The sequence below is a fragment of the Myxine glutinosa genome, chromosome 13 (genome assembly GCF_964187855.1).
Source record: "Myxine glutinosa chromosome 13, kmMyxGlut1.1, whole genome shotgun sequence".
NCBI lineage: Eukaryota > Metazoa > Chordata > Myxini > Myxiniformes > Myxinidae > Myxine > Myxine glutinosa.
In genome coordinates, this window is record NC_136273.1 from 52,746,671 (window position 1) to 52,756,133 (window position 9,463).

General features: G+C 45.0%; 1 protein-coding gene across 1 annotated transcript in view; it reads left to right on the forward strand.

Annotated features, from left to right (window-relative positions):
* The window catches only part of LOC144888678 (nucleosome assembly protein 1-like 4), a gene marked incomplete at its 5' end in the record, with an annotated part of 50,502 nt that extends 49,260 nt beyond the window's left edge, over positions 1-1,242 (forward strand). Inside the window, 2 exon segments of the mRNA XM_078767494.1 lie at positions 272-318; positions 984-1,242.
* Between the last annotated feature and the right edge of the window lie 8,221 nt (positions 1,243-9,463).

A 9,463-nucleotide genomic window follows, 5' to 3' on the forward strand; every position in this document is an offset into this window, starting at 1 on the left:
CCGAGACAATTAAGCTCTGGCTATGCGAGAAGGCCCAAAGTTGCACGAAAAAGCGAATTCAGTAATTATCGACACGAATCACAATTTATCACGGAAGTGTTTCAATGAAAGCGCAAACAGCTCAAAGAAACGAAGGTATCACAGAAAAACACGATGGGTCCGGTTCGGAAAACTTGCTCGCTTAGCTTATGGTATTCCCTTTGGTTTTCTTCTCTGGTTTAAAATTCCACCATTCCTGTTGCATAACTTCCTGAAACCGTTTTGATTGCAGGACGTCACAGTGGAAGAAGGCTGTGAAGAGGATAGCTGATCGAAAAGGTAATCCAGCTGTAATTTTCTCATGTTGATAACATCATGCTTGATTGCCAAAATGATTCCTGCGAATCATGGGAAATGATAAAGGGAAATCTTCTCCACTCTTCGGTGAAACCTGGAGGGGCAGGGACGAAGCTGGGGGGTGAGGGGATTGAGAGGGGGCAGGACGAGGTGGAAGTTATGGTGGGAAGGGGTGATGGTGCTGACATGTAGGGTTTTGACACCATAAATGAATGTGAAGGGGAATTATTGTCATGTGCACACAGCCTTTGCAAAATTGATGCCTCAGGATTCCAAGACTGTATAACCTGTGACAGACTTCCTGAGTGGGGTGGTGTTGAGTGTTTTTGGTTGAAGGCATGGAGGAAAGTTTGGCGGTAAGTGAAAGAGGAGGTTGGATGAACTATGTGTTAAGGAGTGAGGAGAGTTTGGGGGAATAAGCCTTGTCTAGGAGGTAAAGGAAGATATTTTGAAGATGATGATGAAGAAGAATGAATGGATATGTTGTTCCTGCTGGAGTAATATACAGAGTAAGGCATTTTACAATACATTTTGGGAGCGTTATTATATTGTTTTTAATGTTGATTTTGACAATGGAGAGTGTACTCACTCTAAAGAAGCCTCATCAATATTTTTCTGCTCGTTTCTTATTCCCTCCCCCATGGCAGATGGAGTTGCTTTTGCATCCTTTGTATTCCCGTGACGTGGATTTTCCATCATAAAAGTTTGTGAAGCATAGGTTTTGGCAGGATATGGGATGGACAATGGACAGATGAGTCATATGGGGTACAAATGTGATTTTTTTTGTTGTTGTTGTTATTTCTCTGCCTGTCATTACTCATTAATCACATTTCCCATTCATAAATGTTGCAATATTGGCTGCTTTGTTAATTACACAATTTGTTTCTTGTTGGAAGGAGAGATGTATTTTTGCAGTGTCTACCTATATTGCTGTCTGGAAAGACAGCTTCGTTGTTTTGAAACCCAAGCTGCTCGTCGTGTATTTGAAAACAAACGGGGTCGTAACCTGGTTTCACCAAAACTAAATATCTGCTTTCATTATTTCGTGTTAATATTTTGAGAACAATTGTTTTGCGTAATCTTGCAATTTGTGCACACATTTTTGTTTGCCATCTCCTTTTCATCTTTTTAGTGGTCTAATATATACAAAGAGAGGCCCGCTATTGTTCTAGTTTGTTCCAAATTCGTGCTTCTTTGTGCGGTTGGCACAGGAGAGAGCATTCTTGGAAAACTTGTGGAGTGAGGTTGTTTGACATGAAATACAAAACTATTTCTCTACCTTGCCTCTCACATTTGTGTCACAATGTAAGTGATTTTCTTCCTTTTCTTCGATATCATTTGACACGGTTTGTGAAGGGAGTGACGAAATGATTGGGGGGGAATTATTTTTGAATGTAATCAAGTGGAGTATTTGAAGTGGGTGGAAAGGGGGTGGGATTAGGGGGGAGGGACTAGGAATGGGAATAGTTGGGGTTGGGGAAGTGGGAAGCAAGGAGTAAACAAACCGAACACACTTGTGCATTGACGGGTATGCTAACGCTTCTCCACCTTGCCGAAGCAATGTGCTTTATGAATGGCTGAGTTAAATGAAACCACGTTTGAGGGAAAATGCAGCTTTCTCTTTCCCCTCCACCCCCACCCTCATTGTATCCTGCCGCCTCTTAAACCGAGTCACTTTTACCGATTTAATCTCCCCCAGGGATTTATCAATCGGGCCAAAATGGTTCACGCAAGTGAGAAGGAGTGAATCAGGCAACACGTGTCTTAAGACTCCGACTGAGTCTGACTTCTCCACCCAACTGCTGAGGGTCACTCCGCTTCAAAGGGAGCGAGAGACCGTGATTGTCCAGTCTTCAGACATAGAAAAGAGTGAATATGGCCGTGTACAGTTTTTGTCACTTCCCCTGTGGCCATGCACTGTGCCTTACAACGTTCTTCGTTCATGCCACGGCACCAGCAAATGAGGTGGCATGTTGCAGCTGAAGCAATGTCGTGTCGGCATGGTATTGCCACCAGTGCCCTCCAAACTAATTATGCGACACCTTGCAGATATCAACTCAAGACCCGGTGTATACCCCGGTTGAGAATAGATCATCCACACAGGAGAGTATGGATCATCTGAGTGGATGATCTGAGATTCTGAGTCCATGTGAGATGGACTCAGATCCATCTGAGTGGATGGTTTAGAATAGGTACACCGTATCCCTGCGTGTTGTAAGAGGCGACGAAAAAGGTTGGCGTCAGGAAGTGCATCCGGCCATAAAACATTGCCTCAAAAAGGGATCCATGACAATTACATATGGGCAGGGCACAGCCCGAAGTCCCCCATGGGGGTCCTCACCTCCTCTCGTCAAACATCAAGGTGGGGAACCCGATCGAAGCAAGGGTGGAAATCACTCCATTTATGACCACGAACCGTCTGATGCCCCACGTGGAGATCGGTTTCTGAGGTTTGGGACATGGAATGTAGGGACAAGGACGGAGTTCAGGAGAAGTGGTGGAAGTATTGGTCAGAAGAAGACTGGACATATGTTGTGTGCAGGAGACTAGATGGAAGGGAAGTGGTGTGAGAATGGTGAAGGGTGGGCAGGGACAGAAATACAAGTTTGTGTGGCAAGGGTGCCCAGAAGGCGTGCATGGTGTTGGTGTCCTGTTTTCTGAGGAGTTTGTAGACAGTGTGATTAGAGTGAGTGAAAGGTTGATGATGGTGAAAATGATGATTGGAAAGCTCTTGGCGAACGTCATCTCGGGATATGCTCAGCAGGTCGGTCAGAGCGATGAAGAGGACAAGTTCTGGGATGCAATAGAGAAGCTGATGGAAAACGTGAAAGATGAGGAAGTTGTTGTGGTAGGAGGAGACCTAAATGGACATGTGGGAAGGATTATAGACAGTTTGGAGGGAGTCCATGGGGGTTACAGATATGGTGTGAGGAATGGAGAAGGTGAAAGGATTTTGGAGTTTGCTGATGGAGCTGGTTTGTTGATTTGTAATACTCAGTTCCAGAAAGCGGACAATAAGCTTGTTATGTACACGTCAGGTGGGTCGACGACAATCGTTGACTACCTGATGGTGTGTAGGCGAGGGGGAACCTCCGGGACACAAAGGTGATCCCGGGGAGGAGGCTGTTTCACAGCACCACTTGGTTGTCTGCGACATAAGGGTGAAAGGTGCGAGGAGAGCTCGGCGGTGAAGTACCAACCGAGAATGAAGGTGTGGAGGTTGAAAGAGGTGACAGTGAGGGAGGCATTAAAAGAGAGGCTGAGTAGGGTCGAGGATGATGTGGTTGAGCTTGAACGTGGTTGGATGTCAATAATAGATAGTCTGTTGGGAGCCGTTGGTGAGGTATGTGGATGGACAAAAGGACCACCAAGGCACTCTGAAACATGGTGGTGGGATGATGAAGTTGGAAAGAGGATTGACGAGAAGAGGAAGGAGTTCAAGGAATGGCAGAAGGCGAAGGGTACGGGGGCAGACGAGGCAGAGCATGAAAGTTAGAAGGCTGCAAAGAAAGAGGTACCAAAGGCGCAGGAGGCACATAGGAAAATGTTCGGAGAACGCTTGGATTCCGAAGAGGGTCAGAGAGCGGTATTCAGGATTACAAACCAGATAGCGAAAGAGAGGTGCGATGTGATGTGTGCGAGTTGCTTGAAAGTGCAAGTAAAGTGACAATGTATATTGGGCCTTATTAGGGAGAATTATGTTCATTTTTAACATTTATTTGTCAATACACAATATTTAGTGATTATAGTTAACATAATTAGCATATTTTTGCCATTTTTCAACACATATCTTCATATGCAATAAACCGGAAGCGTTCGGCATTTTCCGGAATGTGACGTCACGAAAAGACTTCGCCTGCGAACAGATGGATCGCCATCACAAAGCTATCGCGTTGATTTGCGTGTGATGTTTACCTGATTATTTTTACTTATTGCGTGTTTCAATTGACAATGGTACGGAAGTGTGTGGCGTACGGCTGTTCTGCCAGTTATTGTGTGTTATTGTGTGGTGTGTTATTGTGATATGTGTGATTATTGTGATACCTGCGCAGTCGTTGCCGACACCAATGACTTTATCAACCCTATGACATCAATATATCCGGAGGAAAGCAGACCATCTATATATCTGGAGGAAAGCAGACCATCTATATATCAAGGATCATTTTACCTGTGGCACCTGCATTGGAATCTACTGTGTTTCACGGTCACTTTATAAAAACCTACCGACATCAACCATCCTACATCATCGGTGAAACCATCCTACATCCATCCTACATCATCGGTGAAACCATCCTACAACCATCCTACATCCATTCTACATCATCGGTGAAACCATCCTACAACCATCCTACATCCATCCTACATCATCGGTGAAACCATCCTACAACCATCCTTTAACCATCCTACATCGTCGGTGAAACCATCCTACAACCATCCTACATCATCGGTGAAACCATCCTACAACCATCCTTTAACCATCCTACATCATCGGTGAAACCATCCTACAACCATCCTACATCATCGGTGAAACCATCCTTTAACCATCCTACAACCATCCTTTAACCATCCTACATCATCGGTGAAACCATCCTACAACCATCCTACATCATCGGTGAAACCATCCTACAACCATCCTACATCATCGGTGAAACCATCCTACAACCATCCTACAACCATCCTACATCCATCCTACATCATCGGTGAAACCATCCTACAACCATCCTACATCATCGGTGAAACCATCCTACAACCATCCTACAACCATTGATCCTACAACCATCCTACAACCATCCTACATCCATCCTACAACCATCCTACAACCATCCTACATCCATCCTACAACCATCCTACATCATCGGTGAAACCATCCTACAACCATCCTACATCCATCCTACAACCATCCTACATCCATCCTACAACCATCCTACAACCATCCTACATCCATCCTACAACCATCCTACATCCATCCGACATCATCGGTGAAACTGGACGACAGTTTGGTCAAAGAATCCTTCAGGTAAACCCGTTCCTCTTCACTTTAACCAGGTAGGACACACTATTCATCATCACGTGACATTCTGTTTGTGGTTGGGTTCTCCAACTCGAACATGGAGGAGGAACAACTCCCGGAAACTCAACGAACAGGATTTCATCCACAAACTTGGAACGTCCATTGATCAGTGCAAAAGAGTTTGAATGAATTATTCTTTCTGTTTCAATATGACATTACCAATCGGTTCATGACGTATTACCAATCAATACTCATCCTTCACCATCTTTTCTTTCAGTCTCTTCAATTAATTTCCATCATGATTCTTTTTCCTCCTCTCTCTCCCCTTTTCAATCTGTTCCCTTCATGATTCTTCCTCCTCTCCTCTCCCTCCCCTTTTCAATCTGTTCCCTTCATGATTCTTCCTCCTCTCCTCTCCCTCCCCTTTTCAATCTGTTCCCTTCATGATTCTTCCTCCTCTCCTGTCCCTCCCCTTTTCAATCTGTTCCCTTCATGATTCTTCCTCCTCTCCTCTCCCTCCCCTTTTCAATCTGTTCCCTTCATGATTCTTCCTCCTCTCCTCTCCCTCCCCTTTTCAATCTGTTCCCTTCAGGATTCGTCCTCCTCTCCTCTCCCTCCCCTTTTAAATCTGTTCCCTTTATAATTCTTCCTCCTCTGCAATTAATTTCCGTCATGCTTCTTCTTCCTCCTCTCCCTCCCCTTTTCAATCTATTTCCTTCATAATTCTTCCTCTGCAATTAATTTCCATCATGATTCTTCTTCCTCCTCTCCCTCCCCTTTTCAATCTGAAATCCCAGGTGTTGTGTTATGGCAGTTCACATCCATCATTCCCTGAATTCGACGTGCTGTCTGTCCAATCTCGTGACGACACGTCGATTCCCTGACTTTGGCCATTGCTTGGCAGTGACCACATGTACACCTACAACAAAACATGACACTCATCAACACATTATGTTATGTCCATAAGCGGCGATACTTAAAATACTTGTCATTCATGAAAGTATGTACATTTATATTTAGTTAAGAACTCACCAGTCACTGTTTCCCATTCTGGATGCTTCTTCCTCGACATTTGTGTTTCGCGGTCCGCCATTAGCCTGATTAGCGTCGCGCTCCGGCTCGAACATACAGGGTTTAATCCCAGCAAAATCCACATTAAATTCCTCAATCTCTTCTCTGACAAATCCATCGCAAGAACTTTCCTCATCCTCCGAAAATTCCAGCACAAACTCGCTCTCACTCCCACTCAAATCCTCAAATTCCACAAGTATTTCTGCACTCGCTGATGCCATAGTTGTTGACCTCGATAAGCCTATTGTCTTTTCGTGACGTCACAGATGCGCCCCGCCAACTTTTGAAATTCATTCGGGAAATTTCCAGGAAAAAGTGTTTTTCTCATAGTTAAAATAATATTTCAAAGATTTCATTTCAGTAAAACATAACTTCAGGATATATTATATAATAAGGCCCAATATATATTATCACTTTACTTGCACTTGAAGGATGAAGTGGGACAAATCGTTGTGGACCCAGATGGAAAAATGCTGTTCAATGCAGAGAATGAATGGGACGGCAACATAGAGAGTAACCCAGTTTTAGGACCGGCAGAGAAGATAACTGAGAAGGAAGTTGACGAAGTGATAAAAGCAATGAAGAGTAGAAAAGTGGGAGGCCGACGTGAGTTGTGGGAGATATGTTGAAGGCAGCGGGAAGTTGGGGTGTGAAGAGAATGACAGAGATCTGTAATCTGGTGGTGAAAGAACGCCGCATTCCAGTGAATTGGGAACTGAGTACCCTCGTCCCTCTATACAAGGGGAAAGGTGACCCTCTGGACTGTGGCTCGTATAGAGCGATAAGGTTATTGGAGCATGGAATGAAGGTATTGGAAAGGCTGTTGGAGCAGAGGTTAAGGAAGAAAGTGAAGATCGACGAAATGCAGTTTGGATTTATGTCAGGAAGAGGAACGACAGACGTGCTTTTTATTGTAAGGCTGTTGCAGGAGAAGTACATGGAGAAGAGGAAGAAGTTGTTTCTTGGTTATATTGATCTGGAGAAAGCATTCGATAGGGTTCCACGTGAAGTAGTGACATGGGCATTGAGGAAGTTGGGAGTGGAGGAATGGTTGATCAGAGTAGTGATGGCAATGTACGAGAGAGCGCGCACAGCTGTAAGGACGAAGGACGGGAACAGTGGTGAGTTTGAGTTGATGGTGGGAGTGCATCAGCGGTCGGTACTAAGTCCACAACTATTTGTAGCTGTGATGGAGGTGCTGGCTCGGGACATAAAGGAGGGTTTACCGTGGGAGTTGTTGTATGCATATGATCTGGTGTTGATTGGGGAGAGTGTAGCTGGACTGAAGGAGAAGATGAACAAGTGGAAGGAATGTATGGAGGCAAAATGTCTGAAGGTGAATATCGGAAAGACGAAGGTGATGGCAAGTGGTAAAGCATGTGGTGAGGTGGAAAGAACTGGGAAGTGGCCGTGTGCTGTGTGCAGGAAGGATGTCGGAGTGAACTCCATTCAATGTACAATGTGCGCTGAGTGGGTTCATCAAAAATGTAGTGGTTTCAGAGGGTCATTAACCAGTGTGGCAGCTACATTCAAGTGTAAGGTGTGCACAGAGGGAGCTGCAAATGGAGGAAATGTTGAGTTGGATCTTGGAGACGGCGTGAAGCTGGAAGGTGTGAAAACATTTTGCTACCTCGGAGACAGGCTGAATGGAGAAGGTGGATCAGACTCGGCAATGGTTGCTGGAGTGAGATGTGCATGGAAGAAGTTTCGGGAACTGAGTGGCGTGCTGACGAGGAGGGGAGTGTCGTTGAAGCTGAAGGGAAAGGTGTATGCTGCATGCGTGAGAAGCGTTGTGATTTATGGGAGCGAGACATGGGTAATGAATGTAGAGCAGCAACGAAGGCTGGAAAGGGTGGAAATGCGAATGGTTCGGTGGATGTGTGGAGTATCGTTGAGAGAATGAATGAATGAATGAATTGCGAAAGATGATGGGAATAGAGCCTGTGATGGATGCTGTGAAGAGAAACAGGTCGAGATGGTTTGGTCATGTGTTGAGGAAGGATGAAAGTGACTGGTTGAGAAGAGTGATGGAAATGAATGTAGAAGGGAGTAGAGGACGGGGAAGACCGAGAAAGACTTGGCTGAAGATGGTGGAAGAAGAAATGCGGGCAAGGGGGTTAACAAGGGGAGATGCAGAAAATAGGGCAAAATGGAGAAGATTGTCATGGGGCCCGCAAGGCTAACCCTCGCTCTAGCAGGGAAAATGGCCTTAAAATGCCTGTTGTTGTTGTTGTTTGCAGATGTCAACTACTCCATCACCCAAAACCCAATTATAAAATATATCCTTGCCAAATTAATGGGCTATATGCCTTCCAGGGCAGATGTGAAGTCGCATGTGACTCGGTGGTGCATTCAAACATTAACAACAAACATTACAAATGTTTTCATTCCTGCAAGCCCATGGTTTCACTTTTACCTGGAAGGTGTGGTCAGCTAACCCGGCTACCAGGTAGCCCTATGATGAGTTGGTGGGGGTGTTGCAGTGTGTTGTGCACAGTGCAAAACAGTCACAAATTGAGGGTTTCCTGCTCCCAGTACCACAGCAGCTCCCTTCTCTGTATCCCTGTCGGAGGGGATCACACAAATGGTCACCACGGGGGTCCTCCTACGCTGTGGCCGACAGATTCTGACCCTCTCTGCGAGTTCTCATCCAGGTCACTCGCTGGACTGCTGGGTGTGAGGCAGGGTGAGGGGCTGCAGTCCTCACTCTCTTTAAGAGCCTCATCCACCTGTGGACACACAACTTCCATCCCCATAAACCCTTCACAAAATACAACTTCCATACCCACAAACCCTACACAAAATATTCCATCCATGGCTGCCATTAATTTGACCTATGTAGTATGTATACTTTCCTTACCTCACCTGATGTGGCTTATAGTAAGGTGGCTTAATGAAATATTTTGGAAATACCATTTCCTGGTGGACAAATGTGAAAAAATTTCCATGAATGTTCATCATGTCATATTGATTAATTTCATAAGGTTAGCCACGCAGAAATAGTACAATGAAACCTTAGTGGGAGATACTGAAATTCAACATAGG